This window comes from Nansenia antarctica (genome assembly GCF_963989245.1).
Source record: "Nansenia antarctica genome assembly, chromosome: 5".
Taxonomy (NCBI): Eukaryota; Metazoa; Chordata; class Actinopteri; order Argentiniformes; family Microstomatidae; genus Nansenia; species Nansenia antarctica.
Genome location: NC_137690.1, coordinates 15,671,897 through 15,692,596, shown reverse-complemented (window position 1 = coordinate 15,692,596; position 20,700 = coordinate 15,671,897). Strand labels below are relative to the sequence as shown.

At 42.8% G+C, this 20,700-nt stretch overlaps 1 gene segment (V, D, J or C); it reads right to left on the bottom strand.

Annotated features, from left to right (window-relative positions):
• Positions 1-13,894: 13,894 nt before the first annotated feature.
• Positions 13,895-19,760, bottom strand: LOC308158580 (Ig mu chain C region membrane-bound form-like). The segment is given in 5 exons: positions 19,716-19,760; positions 18,441-18,749; positions 15,517-15,864; positions 14,876-15,193; positions 13,895-14,411 (listed from the first exon to the last, which is right to left on the bottom strand).
• Between the last annotated feature and the right edge of the window lie 940 nt (positions 19,761-20,700).

The following is a 20,700-nucleotide window of genomic DNA, read 5'->3' as shown; positions in this document are numbered from 1 at the left end:
AGGTGCTTGTCCAGGGAGACCTCGTCCTTGAAGTCCTTGGCGCAGGTCAGGCACCAGTACGGCTTCTGCTTGTGGAGCTCGGCGTGGTTGACCAGGTTCCCCCGGCGGCTGAACACCTTGCCGCAGCCGGGGTGGTCGCACTTGTGGTCCAGGGGTCTCCTCTTGACCGCCAGGGCCTCCTGCTCGTGCATCTTCTGGTGGTTCCTGAAGGACCCCGGGTAGGAGTAGACCTTGCCGCAGACGGAGCAGTGGATCTGCTGCGTGGACCTGCTGAACACGGGCTTCTCCTCCGCCGACAGCATCGCCACGCGCGGCCGCACCCTGACGATCTCCGACGGCTTCACCTGCCAGGAGCAGTCGAACATCTCGCCGTCGACGTCTTCTCTTTCGTCAACCCCGTCCACGTCTACGTCACTGTCCTCAATGCTGCCAGCGCCTCCTCCTCCTCCTTCTTCTTCTTCTTCTACCTCCTCCTCTTCCTCCTCCTCCTCCTTGTCCTTGGTGGTGGTTGTTCTCCGCCGTTTCTCCGGTAGAGCTGGCTCTGCGGCGGTGTTGCTCGTCCCGTCGGTGGCGGCGGCGGGCCTCTTGGCGGTCTGGCGCCGGTTCTCCTCCTCGTCCTCCTCCAGAGGATGCATCCACAGGTGGGTCTTAAAGGCCTCCCAGCGGGGGATTTGCTGCCCACAGTCCTGGCAGCGCATACTGCACAGCTTCACATCGGTTCTGTCAGCCGCGGTGCCGCTCGTCGTTTCGGTCATCTTCATCTTCTTCTTCGGAACACCGAGGGACTCCTCTTCTCTCTCTTGTTCCTCCTCTTCTCTCTCTTCTCTCTCCCCTCTCTCCCCCACGGCAGAGACGTCCTCCATCGCTGCCTCCGGCGTGGCGGGCGGTCAGCTAGGCCACTTTCTTTTTTTTCTTTTTTTCGTCTTCAGTTTTTAATCTTTTAGTAGATTCAGTTACTTTAATACTTTAATGTTATCCAAGCACAACAGCAATGTAACACGTTAAGCTCCTGTCTGGTTATGTTTAGTCAGAGTTAGTCGAGTGTAAAAGCGCCACTTTACGCGGAGTAAACACACACGAGGATGCTAGCTTGGTGCTTGCTGCGTAGCTCTCGCGAGACACTGCTGCTGTCTCGCGAGAGCTGGATATATATTTTTTTTAAATATACTTTATTGCAGGGCTGTACATTACATTTCACAAGTTCATTTCATACACTTTACAAGTTTTCTTCACTTGTTTAAGTTCATCCTGCATCATTTTTGTTTTTTATTTTTTATAAAGAGAACAACAAATAAAAAAATAACAAATAAAGAATAGAGAATAGAGAGAAAATACAGAAAAAGAAGAGAAAAATTATAGAGATAGAGATAAAAGGAGGGGGGTGGAATCGGGGAGGGGGGGGGCTTCCTTCCTACTCATTCATTCGGTCCATTAACTCCAGTTCATAGTGAATTGCTCTTCACGGTTTCCCACTTTATAAGTAATTATTTCCATTTATTTTATCTCTTCAACAGTTTTTTTCCAATTATTAACAGATGGTGGGTTTAAGTCCAACCATTTACGTGTGATTTGCTTTAAGGCCGCGATACGTAATATGGTGTACAAATATTTATCTAAAAAGTATACAATTATTATTAATTATTTATCTTCCTCCCTGTGTATATCTAATGGAATAAGACCGAGTATAATATTGACAGGATGTATAGGATTTTGTAAGGTAAATGTATTTTTTATTTTTACTTGAACTACCTCCCAAAACCTTTTCAATTTAGGGCATGTATAGAAAATGTGTGTGTGATTGGCTTCTCGTTCCGTACATTTCCTCCAGCATTCTGCATTGCCTGTTGGCCTATATTTTGACAACATTTTCGGTGTTAGGAAGATCTTCATATTTATTTTCCAAGCAAATTCTTTCCAGAATTTTGATTGTGTTGTCTTAAATATTATTTTGCATGCTTCTTTCCAATCGTCATCCGTAATTGTTATTGCTAATTCGTTTTCCCATTTTTCTTTAGTGTTATCTTCTTGTGTCTTGATTTCTTGCATGATTTTGTAAAGTTTTGAGATTTTTGTCTTTTCACTGTTTCTATTTTTGCTCAGATATTCCATTAGTATATGTGATCTTTGTTCCTGTCTCCTCTGCTGTGTTATAAGGTAGCTTCTTAAAGAAATGGCTATTACTTATATTAAAATTATTAAGAGAGAGCTGGATAAACTTGGTGCGCTCACACGGAAGAGCAATGAAATGCAAGCAATAATGAATAAAAGCACTTATGACAATTATGAAAAGGAAACAGTTATAAGTCACCTTAGTGTGTTCAATGGCTTGTTGTCGGAATTTATGGAATATCACGTGACTGTACGGTAAGGGGACGGGGGACAAACGTGTGGGCTACTAGGGCAAGAGGAGCTAGGCACGTGCAATCCAGCCGTTCTTCCAGTCGGGAGCGCTACCAGCTGGGGAGCGCTCCAAGTTTACACGCAGGCTCCTTTCACTACGAGCTGAGAAATGGAAATTCGAGGGATTAACGGCAGTTCGGTTGTGTACTTACACCGTCATTCATCGTGTTTTTTTCCATCAATCATGAATTTGATTTTGATTACAATATCACCGTCAAGGACTCAAGGCTGGTTTAGACAGGTTGTAGATTCTGATACCATTGAAACCGGGAGCGCATAACCAACAGAGAATATGGCCAACATTGTATTGGACGGACAGGGGGATGATTTTAACAAGCTGACTGCGCGATTTCCTTTATGTATGTATGTGTGTGTGTGTGTGTGTGTGTGTGTGTGTGTGTGTGTGTGTGTGTGTGTGTGTGTGTGTGTGTGTGCTCCGTAGTAGTAGGCAGTTATGGAATGATATCACTGTGATGTGGGTTAACTAGCCAACTCTGTACTACGTTCTATGTTAGCGGAGCGAATTACGTGTGAAATGATCATGCTAGCAGGTGTTCATATAAAATGTCCATACCTGACCATTGCCCATTGCCACACATGCCTGGTCTTTCACATGGGAAATAGCAGTTATGCACTAGGACAATACCATGGCGCTCTCTAGTGGACATTGACAGTGTTACAGTTGAAAAATCTGAGGTTCAAGCTATTGCTTTTGCATGAGATTACATAATTACATCCCCAGTGAAAGACTATACCTGCTAGTAGATACAGTTATACTGTGTGTATGTTTGACAACAATATTGTTGAGTTCGTCTTTTCAGTGTTTACAACTGCATAACAGACAACAAGACAATGAGATTAACACATTTATTTTCAGCAAACAGCTCAGATTAAGTGGCATTAACAGCACTTGGTAATATCAGGTCACCATTTTGCATAATTTTCTTGCAAGCTTGATTGAAATCAAATCACATGCACACTACTGTCGTATCTCCCTACGTGGTGCTAAAGATACAAACTAAAATAACACTTTTTTTTTAAGTTGCTAGAGCTGTCTATAAGCAAGTAAACAATACACTGCTACATGGAAACATGACGAAAATGTACTATTATAAGATCTCATGTCCTCATAAATTATTTCATTCTCAATTCAACACCCTGGGATCCTTCAAGTTGAAACACTCTGAAGTCATCATTTTGTCTGAGGAGAGAGAGGTAGGAAAATGTGAGTTCATAATTGAGTTTTGGGTCATCTATACAGACGATGCTACTACACAACGTGGACAGGCACCTGTGACAGGTGGCAACATTCTTTAGAAGTGCTTGTGGCATCATACAACACAGAAGTAACTAAGTACCTAAGAGAAAAGCAACCAAATCTAGATTACAACCTCTTCAGGGGGTTCAAAAATGTACGTATCCGTAGTGTCGTTAACTCATTGTTGCTGTGAAATCACAGCCATGCCCACTGATTAACACTATGTGATCACAACATGTAGCAAAGATACATCAGATACAAGAATGCATAATAATAATAATAATACATTTAAAGGTGAACAGGTGGGTTTTTAGCGAGGTCTTAAGAGTCAACACTGTCAGCATCTTTGACATGATGGGGGAACATAGGTTTCCTTCCCAAGCAAAGAACAAACAAGCAGAGACAGAACTCAAGGCAGACAGAACTCCTTACCTTACCTTACTGAGAGTGACCACGATGCTGTAGAGAAGAGAGATGAGGAAGAGGATAAGGAAGATGCAAGCCATGTTCCAGCTCTCTTCCACCAGGTCCTGCAGAATGGGAGCATGCTTGTTCTCATCGAAGAACACGGCCTCCTCAAGGACTTCTTTACAGAGGGTAAAACAGAGGTGTTCAGTGAGTTGTTATATGTTCAATACTCTGGGCACCACCAAGATAAACCAGGGCATCATGACAGATCACATATTCAAATGGACAACCTCTATTTTGACACAGACATCATTATAGACACATCTTTTTAAATATAGCGCCTTTATCCACTTAACAACGTCCTCTCATTCACCCATTCACACACATTCACACCAATGGCAAGCTACCATGCAAGGCGCCGGCCCGCTCACTGGGAGCAATTTTGGGGTTCAGTGTCTTGCCCAAGGACACTTTGACATGTGGCCAGCTGAGGCTCGAACCGCCGATCTGCCAACCTTGCGATCATTAGACGGCAGCTCTGCCTCCTGCGCCACAGCCGCCCAGACATTAGAAACACATATGGGCAACCAATCCCATTGTGCCATATGTAATGAATCTGATGATCAAAAAGGAGGATTCTGATTCATTTAAAATACTTTTATCAATTACTGATGTAGCACCAGACTGGGTGCCAGAATACACGTTATATTGTTGGCAACAGCCAGATTGCTAAATAACAAACAGACTAGCAATAGGCTAATGCTCTCATTCACAATCCCCCACAAATACAAAAAATAATAAATAATGGACATACATTACCATGTTAAAAATAAACAATAAATAAATAAGTACTGAGTAGATATAATATATGTATAATGTATAATATAAATAACTGTCAAGGGGGTGGCTGGGCAAACAGGCTAAAGCTCTCATTCAAAACCCCACATATAAGAGATGCTAAGAGGCTAATGCTCTCATCAAAACCTCCACATATAAGAGGTGCTAACAGGCTAAAGCTCTCATTCAAAACCCCACATATAAGAGATGCTAAGAGGCTAATGCTCTCATTCAAAACCCCACATATAAGAGATGCTAAGAGGCTAATGCTCTCATCAAAACCCCACATATAAGAGATGCTAACAGGCTAAAGCTCTCATTCAAAACCCCACATATAATGAATGAATGAATGAATGAATGAATGAATGAATGGTCTTTATTGTCATTGCTACAGTACAGGTACCAAACAACGAAATTAAGGAGGGGTGGCTCCCCTGGTGTTAGGAGAGGGAGAAAAAAAAAAACTTTAAAAAAAAATCACAAGAAGGGAAGGAGCTGGTTTACATAAATAAAGGCTATGTACACTATCCACTATACTATACTGTACAGATAGACGACTAGGGTTGTCATATTGCACAGTAGTGTTATTTCACATTATTTAAAGTGTCGCAGTTTGCAGGCTTGAAATGTACATGTTTGTGCCTCAGCACTACACCTGATTTTATAAGAGATGCTAACAGGCTAAAGCTCTCATTCAAAGCCCCCCACATATAAGACATGTGTGGCAAGACAGGCACCTGGTTTGGAGATGTTCCGGGCCAGGGTGTGGTTGCCATGGGTTACTCTGCAGCTGTAGACTGCCCCTGGTACCCAGTCCTGGGGGGGCAGGTAAAGGCGGCTATGCAGGCTGAACTTTCCCCCAGGCTCCCTGTAGGGGGCGCTGGTGCTGTGGTTCCACAGCAGCGTGACATCATCCAGCAGCCAGGTAACCTTGATGGTGGCAGGGCTGAAGCCAGACACCAGGCACACCAGCTCATCAGGACCCTGCAGCAGGATGGCTGTGGGCTGGGAGGGGAGAACCGAGGCTAGGGGGAGAGACACAGGTGGGAGGGGGGTATTAACTGAGGCTAGGGGGAGAGACACAGGTGGGGGGGTATGAATAACTGAGGCTAGAGGGAGAGACACAGGTAGGGGGGTATGAATAACTGAGGCTAGAGGGAGAGACACAGCCTCTTTAACTTCTAGACTACCTGCCTCTCTAACCTCTAGACTACCTGCCTCTCTAACCTATAGACTACCTGCCTCTCTAACCTCTAGGCTACCTGCCTCTCTAACCTCTAGGCTACCTGCCTCTCTAACCTCTAGGCTACCTGCCTCTCTAACCTCTAGGCTACCTGCCTCTCTAACCTCTAGGCTACCTGCCTCTCTAACCTCTAGGCTACCTGCCTCTCTAACCTCTAGGCTACCTGCCACCCATTACCCTCTACCCTGCTGATGTCATCTCACTCCCACGTCCACTCTCCACTCACCGAACACACTCGCTATGGTGCTTGTAAACGGACTCTGGGACGACTCGTGTCGGACCACACAAGAGTAGGAGGAGTCTCGGCCCCTCTCGGCCCAAGGCACCGTGAGTCTGCTCTGCATGGAGTAGGTGCTGCTTCCTGCAAACTGGACAGAAGGGCTGCTCGTGTAGCGGTCATCATCCAGCCTGCTGCCGCTCTGCTCCCAATGCACCACGACGTCAGAAGGGAAGAACCCAGACACCAGGCAGATCAGCGTGGTGCTGCTGGACCCCAACATGTCCAAATCAGAGGGCCTCACGATCTCCACGGCCGGTGGCTTGGGATCTGGACGGACAGAAATAGAAAATATGCTTTATAGATTATTACTTTCTTCAGTGCATTGAAATGTTACATTTTTAGACACGGAAACGTCGTTTAATTCATGAACAAACTGACATTGTGACATAAGAAGAAGCTGGCCTTCATATTGATGAAGACTATTCAGGCAAGACTGAATACTAAATCAGTGCTGCATTTGTACATTTCATGAAACTCTCCCATTACTTCTGGCTACCCTGAAATAGGGGTTGCATAAGACAAAAATAAAAGAAATTCTGAATGGTGAAACCAATAATGTACACAATTATCAGATGCAAAAGCAGGATGCCATTTGATAGGTAACACCTTGAAGCTGTGTGTGTATATGCTCACTGCATAGTTCAGAGTAACATGCTACACATGACAAAGAGATGAAGTAAACAATTATCAAATTAAAGCAGAATTTGGGCCCAATTCTGGGTGCGTCCGGCTAAAGAGGTTGCGTTGATTCTAACCTGTAAAACGATGTGTGTTCTCAATGGGAGATTTGAAGCAGGGATGTTCAGCTTTGCATGTTAGGGTCTTCAAGGTTTTCCATCGTTGTGAGGGACGAGTGAGGTCATCACTGATGCTGAGGGTTGTACTGTTGGACTGGTACTCTCGTTTAATGGGATCTTCTCCATCCAGAAGCCAGGACACTGTGGCTCCATATGCAGTGTTGACCACGCATGTAGCTGTTGCATCGTTCTGTGACATCACTGTCCTGAATTTAGGGGTCTCCAGGTGAATAGAGGGAGCAGAGGAGGGGCGAGCTGACAGCAAGACAAATAAGGGACAAGAGGAGTTTTCATACAAGTAAAAAATCAGTTGATGTTTCAAACATGACATCACAAATTGCACTTTGTACCAAGAACATTTCTAATCTCTGATGACGTCAGATCATCAAACCAAGTTATTCTGAACTCCTAATAAGTAGTGAGATGTTCTGAAAAAGAGTTTCAAGGCTAGTTTTCCTTTGAATGGTTAAGACAAAATGCAAAGAATGGTCTACCTGCACATATATCGATGCTCTTGGTGACCTTTTTATCAAGATCCTTGTCGCTGACCTCACAGGTAAAGACCGCCCCCTGGCTCCACTCTTGCTGAGGCACTGTGATGTGACTGGCTACTGCCACACGTCCATCTCCCCCCATCCTGATCTCATTGGCCGCTGCAGGTTTGGGTTTAGATCCAGAGAGCCACTTGATCTGAGGGTTGAAGCCCCGCCCAGAGCACATCAGTCTCTGCCCCGCTAGGTCTGACTGCTCCCTGGGGACTAGACTGAGCTCCATGGACAGGTCTCCTATAGAAACAAAACAGGAAACATTCCATTTACCCCCTTTATGAAGAAGATACTGTTCTACTGTATGTCATTGAGTCCCTTGTCAAAAGTAACAGGAAAACAAAGTATCACATAGGGTTGGGGTGGTCCAGTGGTCTAGCACCACGGGCTGGAGTGGTCCAGTGGTCTGGTACCATAGCCTGGGGTGGTCCAGTGGTCTGATGCCATGACCTGGACTGGTCTAGTGGTCTAGAACCACAGCCTGGAGTGGTCCATTGGTCTGGTACCATGGCCTGGAGTGGTCCAGGGGTCTAGCACCACGACCTGGGGTGATCCAGTGGTCTAGCACCACAGCCTGGGGTGGTCCAGGCCCCCAGGGGTCTAGCACCACAGCCTGGGGTGGTCCAGTGTTCCAGCACCATGGTCTACAGTGCACGCATACTGTACAGTATGCCAATGTTGATTATGGGTTAGAATGGGTTATAATCCAGCCCATGCCCTGCTGACAGACCCTCTTCTCCTTACTTTCCTGTCTCTCAACACTATCTCTATCCATTACAAATCAAAACAAATAATAGAGTGGGACTGTCCCACTCAAAAAAAATCAAAAAAATCAAAAATGATCATAGGGAAGAAGAGAGATGTCACCCACCAAAGATCTCTCCAGTGGAATTAGACACCCAGTTGCCGGAGAACCCTTGGGTCACTTTGCAGGTGAAAGTGCTGTCTTTCTTCCAGAGTCGCTTTCCGACAGAGAAACGTCTAGTGATGGAATGGAGGTCTTTGGAGGCGGCCATTTCCACAAACTGTTTCTCAGAGATGTCTTGCCCGTTGGCCTGAAAGGTGACGTGAAGGTCACTGGAAGAGAGTTGTGTGATGTCACACTCCAACACAGCACTGTCCCCCTTCAGTAAGCCTTGGAGAGACCTCCTGATCTGCACCGTGGGAGTGGAAGGCTCTGGAGAAACACAGACACACACAAAACACAGAAGGGAAGGATCAACCAAAGGATAGGTTGCAGGATAAGATGGCAGCTTTCACTTGTGAATGAATGAATGAATGAATGTAATGAATGAATGAATGGTCTTTATTGTCATTGATATAGTACAGGTACCATACAACGAAATTTGGGAGGGGGGGCTCCCCTGGTGCTAGGAAAAAAAAACTAAAAACAAGAAGGGAAAAGAGCTGGTTTACATAAATAAAGGCTATGTACACTATCCACTATACTATACTATACAAATAAAACACTGTGCTGTACTCTATGCTATGCTATACCTATTCTAACATTTCCTATCTCTGAACCTTATGTACCCGAGGGTTGTCATATTGCACATAGTGTTATTGCACATTCATTTAAAGTGTCGCAGTTTGCAGGTTTGAAATGTTCACAGTTGTGTTTCAGTATTGCACTTGATTTCAATCTAGTAGCTGCCATCAAATTGTCTAGATTGTCCAGGGCCTAGAACCTAGGTCTTTGCTGTGTTCAGGGCCTGAATGGCCCTGGGGTAGAAGCTGAGCTTCAGTCTATTTGTCCTTGCGAACATGGTCCGGGCATTGTGTGTACATGTCTTGCATAACTGTTATATGCTGAAAGCCTTATTTTGACTAATTTACAGCTAACCACCAGACCCAAACTTATAACATTAATAATATGGTGATCAGATGCAAACGCAGGATGCCATTTGATAGGTAACCTTGAAGGTGTGTGTGTATATGCTCACTGCATAGTTCAGAGTAACATGCTACACATGACAAAGAGATGAAGTAAACAATGATCAAATTAAAGCAGAATTTGGGCCCAATTCTGGGTGCGTCCGGCTAAAGAGGTTGCGTTGATTCTAACCTGTAAAACGATGTGTGTTCTCAATGGGAGATTTGAAGCAGGGATGTTCAGCTTTGCATGTTAGGGTCTTCAAGGTTTTCCATCGTTGTGAGGGACGAGTGAGGTCCTCACTGATGCTGAGGGTTGTACTGTTGGACTGGTACTCTCGTTTAATGGGATCTTCTCCATCCAGAAGCCAGGACACTGTGGCTCCATATGCAGTGTTGACCACGCATGTAGCTGTTGCATCGTTCTGTGACATCACTGTCCTGAATTTAGGGGTCTCCAGGTGAATAGAGGGAGCAGAGGAGGGGCGAGCTGACAGCAAGACAAACAAGGGACAAGAGGAGTTTTGGGACAAGTAACAAATCAGTTGATGTTTCAAACATGACATCACAAATAACTGTCTACCAAGAACATTTCTAGAACATTTCTAAACCCAAACTCAGATCAAGTTATTCTGAACTCATAATATGTAGTGTGATGTCCTCACAAAGAGTTTCAAGGCCAGTTTCCATTGAATGTTTAAGACAAAGTGCAAAGAATAGGGAAATTGCACTTTGCATCCAGCACATTGATACTGTATAATGTGGCACCTGTACTCCTGTGCACTGATGTACTAACCCACCTGAACAAATGCTGGTGGTCTTCTCAGACTTTACTCCACTGTGGGTGGCCTCGCATGTAACCTTTGACCCCTTTGTCCATTGGCTCAGGTTCAACTCCAGCTGGCTGCTCAGACTAAAGGTTTTCTCCACTCCCTCCACACTCCGGAGCTTCGTCTGGACTGGAGAGGTGACCGGACGCTTGCCGTCCAGCAGCCATTCCACACTCAGCGTGTCTGGGTAGAACCCACTCAGGGTGCAGAGGAGTCCCACCTCCGACGCCCCCTCCTGGCCATCCCAGAGGGGGTACAGGGCGATGTTTGGAGGAACAATCGCTGAATAAACGTGGACATTAAAACTTTACAGTCAACTTTCCAGTTTGATAGATTGCTGAAGTTATGGATCACAGATACAAATGTAATGTTGTGCACGCATTAAAACAATATGCTTTTGCTTGACAAAATGAAGGGGTCAGATGTTCCGATTACATATAAATGTGAATATTATTTTAGATTCAACATAAAATGTACATACCTTACTCTTTGTATAGTCTTAAGTAATCACATTTCTGTCAGGGCTCGGTGTAATGACTTGTTATATAATGTACAGTAGATGGCGTAAGAGAGAGGCTGGTTGATGGGGCCATGACAGTTGATGGTCAGGTGGTTGGGGAGCTCGAGGGCTGACATGCAGATGTCAGAGCAGGATAGGCCTCAGCGAGCAGGCATGCAGCAGGCGGAAGCGCGGGGTAACACCCGGCTACCAAAATAGAATCCAAACAGAAGTGAAACGTGGTGCTGACTAACCAAGTGTGACAGAAGACAGGTGTGAGGTCTGGTCATGTCTGTTATTTGAATATATCTGAACCTTTAGGATTGAACTTCTGTCCTCAGGTCTGTTAGGTGATGGATTAGGAGATGGTGTTCAGCTTTCATTCTCTTGCCAACCCTATTATTAACATGAAGCTACCTCTAAGTAGTTTATTATTAACATGAAGCTACCTCTAAGTAGTTTGCATACCAAGTGGAGCACGGACTATTGAGTCCAGGTGGGTCAATGCAGAACACATTATGCAAACTGCACAAGGACACTCAAGTTGAATTAACCTGCACATCAAAACCACAAAAACCATTCAATTGGAACCAAACTTCGAAACCAAAGTTAAATCATAAGCATGAAATATGAACCATAAAGTATTTCATGAAATCGCCTCTTAGCTGCATTGTCTGATTAGATGAACAAAGATAAATGAAGATGAAAACACTGTTTAATAAATATGTTCACTTCAAACTTTTATTGTTTAAAAAGGGTTAAAAGACACAATTAAATATTTACAAATGTATTAATCTACGTTCTACAGATTCAAACACATTTTAATAGTAAATAGAGTCAGCAATAAAACTGCAGCTAAACATGTTTTATTATCAGTTCCTTCTTCAAAATGTTTGGTCTTCCTCATTTGACCTGAAATTAGAGAAGCAAACATTTATTAACATGCAGACATAACCACCTCAAACTACAATTAATAAGAATGACGCCCTCTCATTTCTCTAACTGTAAACTACTCGGTTGATTCAAAGGACATGAAATAACCCCATGTGCCCTCTCATTAGTCTTTGTAGAATAGAATCTGTTGGAACGTTTTTGCTATTAAGCATTAAGAAGACACTCTGCCAATTCAGCCAACGATTTTCTCAGGACTGAATTAAAATATCTGTGGTGAATTCTAACATTCTAACACAGTTTGACAGGTGCTCAGAGTCGATATATAGGATGTTCAACCAATGGGAATACAGGATGTTGTAAACAATGGCAATGCGCAAATTGCGCTTGGGACCATGCTACAGAATACTTACTAAGTATTAATACATAAAACATTCAAATTCTCTGAAAATGATCAATAATATTACAAATCTATTTATTTTGTAAGGATAGATGGTCCCTGGTTGGAGTCGTCTGCGTTTGTGAAAACATTATCCTAGTTTTGGCTCAGCCAAATATGAAAGCTTTGCAAGTTTCAATACCCTCTTACATTCAAATAAAACAAATCCAGACACACTTTTTGGTAAACTCAATTACATTTTCCCCACATTCATTACTCATTACTTTCTCTACCCATAATTCCTATGGCATTACCTTGATGGCTGTGGCTCCAACACCATACACCAGAGTGATGAGGAAGAGGAGGATGAAGGTCAGGGCGGTATTCCCCATGCTGTCTCTGTCAGTTTCCATACCATCATCAGTCAACACAAGGCACTCTGGAGATGACAGCAGTGTTGTTGTGTCACACCATCAATTATGAATCAATCAATTATTTTCAGCTTCTATATTAGATGACATTCTGAAACTTAATGCACCCTCCCAAAATGTAGGGATGTCAAAGCAGCAGTGAAGGTGACCCTGACTTGCTATGGAATGACCTGCCATACGACCTGGTTGTCTTGTAATTGGACCTTCAGTGACTTGGCTCGGCTTGTGAACAACAATTATGGCTCCTAAGCTATTGTGACACCACAGAATTGGATTTAAAGGAGTACTTTACTCAAAACCATCATCAAGTATACTACCATCAGTCCACCATAATTATGTTATAATATGTTGTGTGTGTTAAAGCCTCACAGATATCCTAATGAGAAGCTTCTATTTTTTTCTTGGAATAGTGATCAGATCAAACTTCCAAACAACCTCCAGGAAGTACATGTAAGATCTGTGAGCCTTCAGGCTTTGCTTATGGTGGACTGATGAGAAATATACCTGAACATGATGTTGGAGTAAAGTACGGTACACCTTTAATATGGGAAAGGCCCAGTAGACAGCAGAAGCACACAGAAGACTGGACACAGGCTGTGTGACAGGGGACAAGCTCAGTGCATCACATCTGATTACACAAAGTGTATGAGGAAAGTGTTTAGCTTCAGGTATTATCTCTGTATGTACTATGTCTGTCCTTTCCTTCTCTCCTGTGACCAGATCTCCTTTAACCCTGTTATGAATGTGGATGAGTGGATGCTAGAAGCTTTTCCTTGGTGAAAACCTTTACCACATACAGCTACAGTACAGTAAATGTGCAAAGAACTCTTGACCTATTCTACCTCTCTGCTCACTACAATCAGAACACCTACTCTATATGTTTTTCTCATTGCTGGCTAAGGAACTGTATTTTTATGTTTATGAGAGCATACATGGCCTTCATTCTCCCTTATGTGCTTACTTCTATTTGTGCTGTGTGAAAGTTGACATTCAGTCTTCAAAGAGAGACACTGCATTGCAAAAAGTCAGCTCTCAAAAACATCTTAAAACTAGTGCAGTCAGGCAAAAAACAAGCATAATATTGCCTTGAGGTAAGATATTTAATCTTACTTAGATATACTTTTTGTAGTGTGCACTACTGTAACTTAGAGCTCTGCACAGAGTGGGAGGACGGGACACACATGACAAGTAACAGGACAGGACATACATCACTGGGATTATGAATTAAAATGTTTTTATTTTTTTATTCTGCACTTCAAAAAGACACGCATGTCATCACAAACACACACACACGCACACAACAAGCAGAGCGTCACAAAACAAACACCATAACAGCTCTACTGGGCTTTGCAGCTCTGAGGGATATTCAAGCTGAGGTTGACTAGGTTGGGCTTCTCTGAGGTTCTATCCATGGATCTGACCAGCACCTGGGTGGCCTTCATCACACTGTCGTGGTAAACCACACAGCTGTACACCACCTCCTTGTTCTTCCAGAAGTCGTTGCTAAAGGTTAGCTGACCGTAGACAGAGAAGGTGTTTCCTGTCTGAATCGGCCCAGTGGTGTGGAATTGGTACGCGGTCGAATTGACGGTTTCCTGCACAGGTAAATCGTTAACGAGCCAAGTCACTACAACCTCTTTGGGGTAGAAGTCTTTGACATAGCAAGTCAGGGTCACCGTGTCACTGCTAGTTTGTTCCACTGGAGCCAGCAGATACACGGACGGACGCTTCAGCTCTCCCCCTGGAAGCATGAGAAAACACTTAGGCCGTTTCCACAGGTTAGGCCAAGTCCTGGACTAAATCAAGGACTGTTGAAGATGCTTAGGCCAGGAGAAGGCTTTTATCTGGGGTAGGGAAACTCTAACATTGGTTCTGCAGATGAACATTAACAGTGATTCGGGCTCACTCACGCTACACTGGAGATGTTAACTCATTTAGTACAGTTCAAAACATGCTAATTTAGGGTCCATTGACTTCCTTTGGATTTTGGGTTAAAAATCCTATCAATTAGCTGTTACTGACAGTGCCCACATGAACAGAACCAAAGTGTGAATTAAAGTCTGTCTTGACTCATTTCAGGGTGAAGAGATATGAGATTTTGTATAATATGAGATTTTGTAATTTGGGTAAACTGCTCATTTAAGACACAACATCTTAGTCTTTAAACTTAAATGAGGAAATGTGGAACCAAAATGTCTGCCTTACCGTTCTCCCTTGTGTAGGTCTTCGTTGGCTTATCGATGTCATCTTTGTGTTCAACAACACAGATGAACTTTGCCCCCTTGCTCCAATCGTCATAAAGGATGTCGACCGCATTAGTGGAGATTTCTTTGCCGTCTCGTATACGTTTGGATGACCTGCCTACAATGGTTTTTCCGTCCTCGTTCTGCCATGTGACCGTCTCAAGGCCGGGCACTTTCTCAGTGACCTCACACACAAGCTCCGCTCTCTTCAGGATGAACATGTCCTCCAGAGAGGGTGGGACGATCTGAATGTCCACATAGTCACCACAGCTGTGAGCTGCTGAGAGAGGACGCAGGGAAGGTCAGATGTGTGGAACAACAGCAGAGCAATTGGAGTGGCGACACAATTGTTTGGATCACAGTTTTAGACTTTACTGTCTGTGATCCGTCCTCAAATACACTGGTAACCGATTCCCACAAAAGGCCAATTTGATACGATTATGGAAATTGTTTATTACCATTGACTTGGAACAAACTACTATCAATAGTATATTCTTGTAAAAAAAAAAGTGTTCTAACGTTTCCTTTGAATAGAGTACCATCAAGACTATTTATCACTTGTCTTAAAGACGATGTAGATACAAATCGATAAATTGTACTTACTATTTGGGGAAGAGTACTTCACAGATTTTGATATGTTTCCGGCTTTGTGCTCAAACATGCATGTGAACTCTGTTCTTGCATCCATCCAGTCAGTGTCCTTGACCTGGAGAGAGCTCGCTGCGCTGTACAGAGTCGACTCGTTCTTCTTCCCACTCTCATAAGACGTGTTAACCTCAAATATCGCCTGCACGCCTGCGTCTTTGTCATTTTGTTTTCTCATCCATTTGATGGCGTACGGTTTGGGTGAAAAGCCGATGGCAAAGCAGGCGAAGGAAGCCGTCTGGTTCTGTTCCATCTCCTCCTTAGAGGGGGTCATAATGTAAAGAGACGGGGACTGCAGCAACACAACTGAAAAACAAACGTACACGTATATGACGCAGAAGCTGAGGAAACTATACGCAGATGCTGATAGAGGAACAAAACTGAATGGAAAGGAGGTTTCCTCAGAAGGCTTGATAAACCAACCATAGATGGATGTATGACTAACTGATTGAAAGCTTTATTTACTTTTTCTTATCCATTCTTGTCTTTAACACACCTTTATTAAAAGCGACAGTTTGGTGCAGTTTTGGAATGTGCTTAGCACAACCACCACCAGACCACAGCTACTGTAGCTGCTTGGCCGCTTTAATGATCAAATGACAGATTGATGAGATGCATCACACATGAAACATAAGTAAGTTATGTCATAGGAAAATGACAATTAAAGTAACTTGATTGCGACAAGCCAGACACACAAATGCAGATTTACAGCAAAACTGCTTCACGATGTGAATATGCAGTATACAGTCATGCAAAGATTTAGACAACATAAAAAGGTTATGTAGGCAGAGGAAAGCAAACCGAGCCCAACACTCATGGCAACCTCCCGGGCCAGAGTAACCATACACAGGGAGAGACAGTCAGCCACCAATTCAAAGAAACATGCGCAAGCTACAGCTACAATCCAATCCTCACCGCCCAGAGCTTCAACCACCTGACTCAACTGAGGACATCTGAAGTCCTACTGCAATGATGTTCAACTGGTCACAACTGACATGATTTTTAAATGAGTTGAAATCTGTTTTTATTTTTATACTTCCCCATGTCACTGTTCTAACTCAAAACAGACATTAGATGTTTGATCAGACAAGCTAAAGCTTCGTGCACACCGCGAACCGTGACCCACCGTTCTGACGCAACCTGGTGGGATGGGCTTGACGCATGTCGCATGCGATGCAGACGCAACATGTGTGCACAGCGGGGGAAGTTTGAACAAAAAGTGTTAACAATGGAGGAGCAATTGATTCTTGCCGTCTCTGGCCAACCAAAAGTTTGATACAGCTACATGCTGATACAGCTACATGTTGATACATATGTAAGGTGAATAGTGAGTTAACATGTTTATTAGTTGTATCCCTTCCTTGTTGTAAAACGTGTTGTTGTTGAACATGTCTGTGACTGAGATAGACTAGATACTACGGAGGATGTTATCATAGTGTCTGTGATGCTAACGGCGCCATCTTTGCTAGCCTGTGGAGACGCTATGATAGCATTAGCTCCACACGGATTTAACATGAACAGTAGTAGACTACACTTGTAGTAGTAGTAGTAGTAGTAGTTGTATAAGGTGAATAGTGACTGGTTATTCAGTACCCAGTCTGGAGACTAGATAGAAAATGAGCTCCTACGTGGGTAACATCATCTCTTATAAGCCCAGGATACATGATAGCCTTTAGCTAGGCTAGCGAAGTTTCCCACAGAAGTGGGGGAAGAAACGTCAGATTAGATATATAAACTGGTTATTTTGATAAACCGGATACATTTTGTGAATATATATGGTTACTTTCTCGCCTGAAAACATATAAAAACTTCATAAAATGACATATTAACACTTGTAGAGCCAAATTAAAGATTTTCGCCAATGGCGGATTTTACATCTAAAGGCGAAACCTCTGGTCAAGAAACTACTTCCGGTTGTTTTGACGGACCCAACGCAACGCAAAAGCTGAAATATTTTGACTGATTACCGCACCCTGACGGACAAGAAACGCAATGCAGAGCAACGCAACGGATCAACGCAACTGCCCCATTGAGATGAATGACTTCCGGTGCAACGCAATGACCTGGTGTGCACGAAGCTTTAGACAACGTTTTGGTAAGACCGAGTGGTAAACAAGACTAAGAATATAAAAATATTATATTTGTACTGCTTAAAATTCCCAAATGTCCCGATGTCCATGTCAAGTTTTGGCCAAAATAGACTACAAAAATGTAATTCTTACTCATTCAATTTGGTCTGCAACTTGCAATACATCTAATAAGCTATGCGTCTATTCAAACATGCAGTATTTTCAATTCATCACTCGTAAGTTCAAAGAAGCGCAAATACACTTATCTTTTGTGACTTAAGCATTATTCCAGTTGCATCAAATAATTTCATATTTCCCCAAAATGTTTTCCCACCTCATAAGTCAATGCAGGTTTTTTGTGTTGCTATTTACTGTACAGTATCTCAGCCTACAGTATATTGCGATTAAATAAGGATGTCTGCTGTTAAAGAGTTATTTTGTTTTTACCATAAACCACATTATGTACTGTTCTAGTAAATTAGAAGAAGGATACTTACAGTCAGAATAGGACCCACTTAAAACGTAATTAAGCCTGGCTAAACATAATTAAGCCTGCCTATACCTTTGCCTATATCTTTGTAAGGCCTATATAGATACTTGAAAGATCATGTTTTACCATACTACATAAAGGATGATATAACATATCCTTATATTTGGTGTCAATATGGCAATATTATCACTATATTTCAGCGTCATCATAGAACCTTATTAACGGTTTACCACGTTTCCATTAAGGCTTCATTCACTGCCGATCATTTGGCAAAGTGGCATCAAATACACATTTTCTCCCCCCCCCACCTGGCAGAATCTTACCTGGTGGTTTTGGTTTCACAGGTTTTCCCACCACACTACCCGCCGGGTGTTCCACAGCACACTGGAAATCCCTCTTCGCCTCCCAATCCACCTTCTTGACACGGACTTGACTGACTGCCATGTATTTCCCATCCCTCTGGACGGCCGGGTACTGAAGGATGTCCGTCAGGGCGCTGCCGCTGGGCTCGGTCCATGTGAAGGTCAGGGAGGCTGGGGTGAAGCCCGTAGCCAGGCAGCCCAGAGTGACCAGGTCCCCAGTTCCAGACCCACATTGTGCCAGCGGGAAGACAGTTGGGCCAGATGGTGCAGCTAAGACAAAACATGTTTTGGTTTATTAAATACAAACTGTAATAGCCTCTACACAGAATACATGTAAATGTTTCCCCTCTTAATATTGCGATGCTTTTTTTTTTTTTTTTTACTGATTCCGTCATTTCTGTTATCCGACTAAATATTGCGTTTGTTGTTGTTGTTCTTCTGCATAGGAACAAATGAATTATTCGACAGCGTTTAGGTAGCCTATTGTGAACATCATTCTTTAACTCACTGACAATTCAGACTGCTCTCTATTTCCATAAGTTCTAATTGAAAGTTCATTGAAACGACTCAAGGCATTGGTATTCTGTTCATGTAATAACGACTGCTTATTAGGAAGCCTATATTACCATGAACAAAAAAACATCTGTCGCTCAGTTTGGAACATTTTATCAGAAGCATCATATAATAGGCTACTTAATGCGTTTTAAAAACATTCTTAGACAGCTGAGCAACAGCAGAAATGCCCAATCTAAACATACATATTAACTATACGAGTTTTAACATCAACAATATTTAAATTAATGTTGTTAGGAATTAGATAAATCCTGTAACTCTTACCTGATGAGATGGTTACCATTGTACCCTGACCCCAGTAGTCAAAAGCACCGTAGCACAGTGCTGAATGAATGTACCGACTGGTACAAAAAGGCTACCATAATAGTATAGGCCTAACACTATCTAAAGTGTTCTTAAATTAGGTCACACTCATTGCACCCTTTTGTATTTCTGTTTATTGTAGACCTAATGCTCCTACTATTTTACGTTATGCAAGTGTGTCACACACCGTGTGATCGTGTGATACACACGAAGCTTGACATCAGATGGACGTTTTTACGAGGACATTAATTACATCTTTCAGCAGAAAGGTATCGAATCGTATCGAAACGTATCGAATGTACGAATTAGACATGTCATTGAAGATTACAAAACATGAAAATGAAGAGTTGAATGTCTTACCTGATGAAACCGTAACCATTGTTCCTTTCCCCCAGTAGTCAAAAGCATCGTCACAGTGCAACGAACCAGCAGATTATGTACACAAACCTTTGCGCCTAAGAATTACTTTTTTTAGTAGCCTATTTTAAGGTCAGGCTATACAATTAATTAGTGTACGGTATGCTACTCTATTTTTACTGTTATGAATCAACAGTGATGTAATATGCGGGTGATCAATTAAAAAGATACTTGACCAAATACAGTATTGAATCGAGTTTGATATTTGACATTTAAACAGCCTGAAACCAAGCCGAATAAATGGTCCCAACCATCCCTACATTTTGCAAAGCATACTGTTGTACACCATAACACAATGGGATTCTGTCTTAAAGGTTTAAAAAACGTTTACAATAACAGTTTTTTTCTGTCTGTGTATATTCCTTCAAATTAATTTCTACGATGAAATGATGATCATCTACTTTCCTTACCTGATGAAACAGTAACCATGGTGCCTGTTCCCCAGTAGTCGAAAGCGTTGTCACAGTGTAATGTGTCAATACACGCTACGCACAAAAACTAACCCCAATAGGGTGTAAAACAAAATCTTCCAAGTGAGGAGACACTTTCAGATAAAAGTAAAAACGTACAAAGTGTCAATCAACAGAATTAGAGAAAGCTTAAGACGGTTTTATGATGTTTTTACCTGCTGACACGGTCACCATTGTCCCTTTCCCCCAGTAGTCGAAGCTGGCACAGTGAGTGGTCTGAGCAACAGTTCCTACACAATCATCCAAGGTAACAAAAGGACCTGAATGTCTACTCGTAAAATGCCATAAAAATACCTGTTGATATTGTCTTTAAGTTATCCTTGATGTGCGTTCTGACTTTTGGCATCATGGATCATTTTGAACATTATCACAGATGCCTTTAAGTAACCTAATTGTTTTCATTCATGATTTCACTGATTTTTAAATGAAAAAGAACGGTCTGCTTACCAGATCTTAGT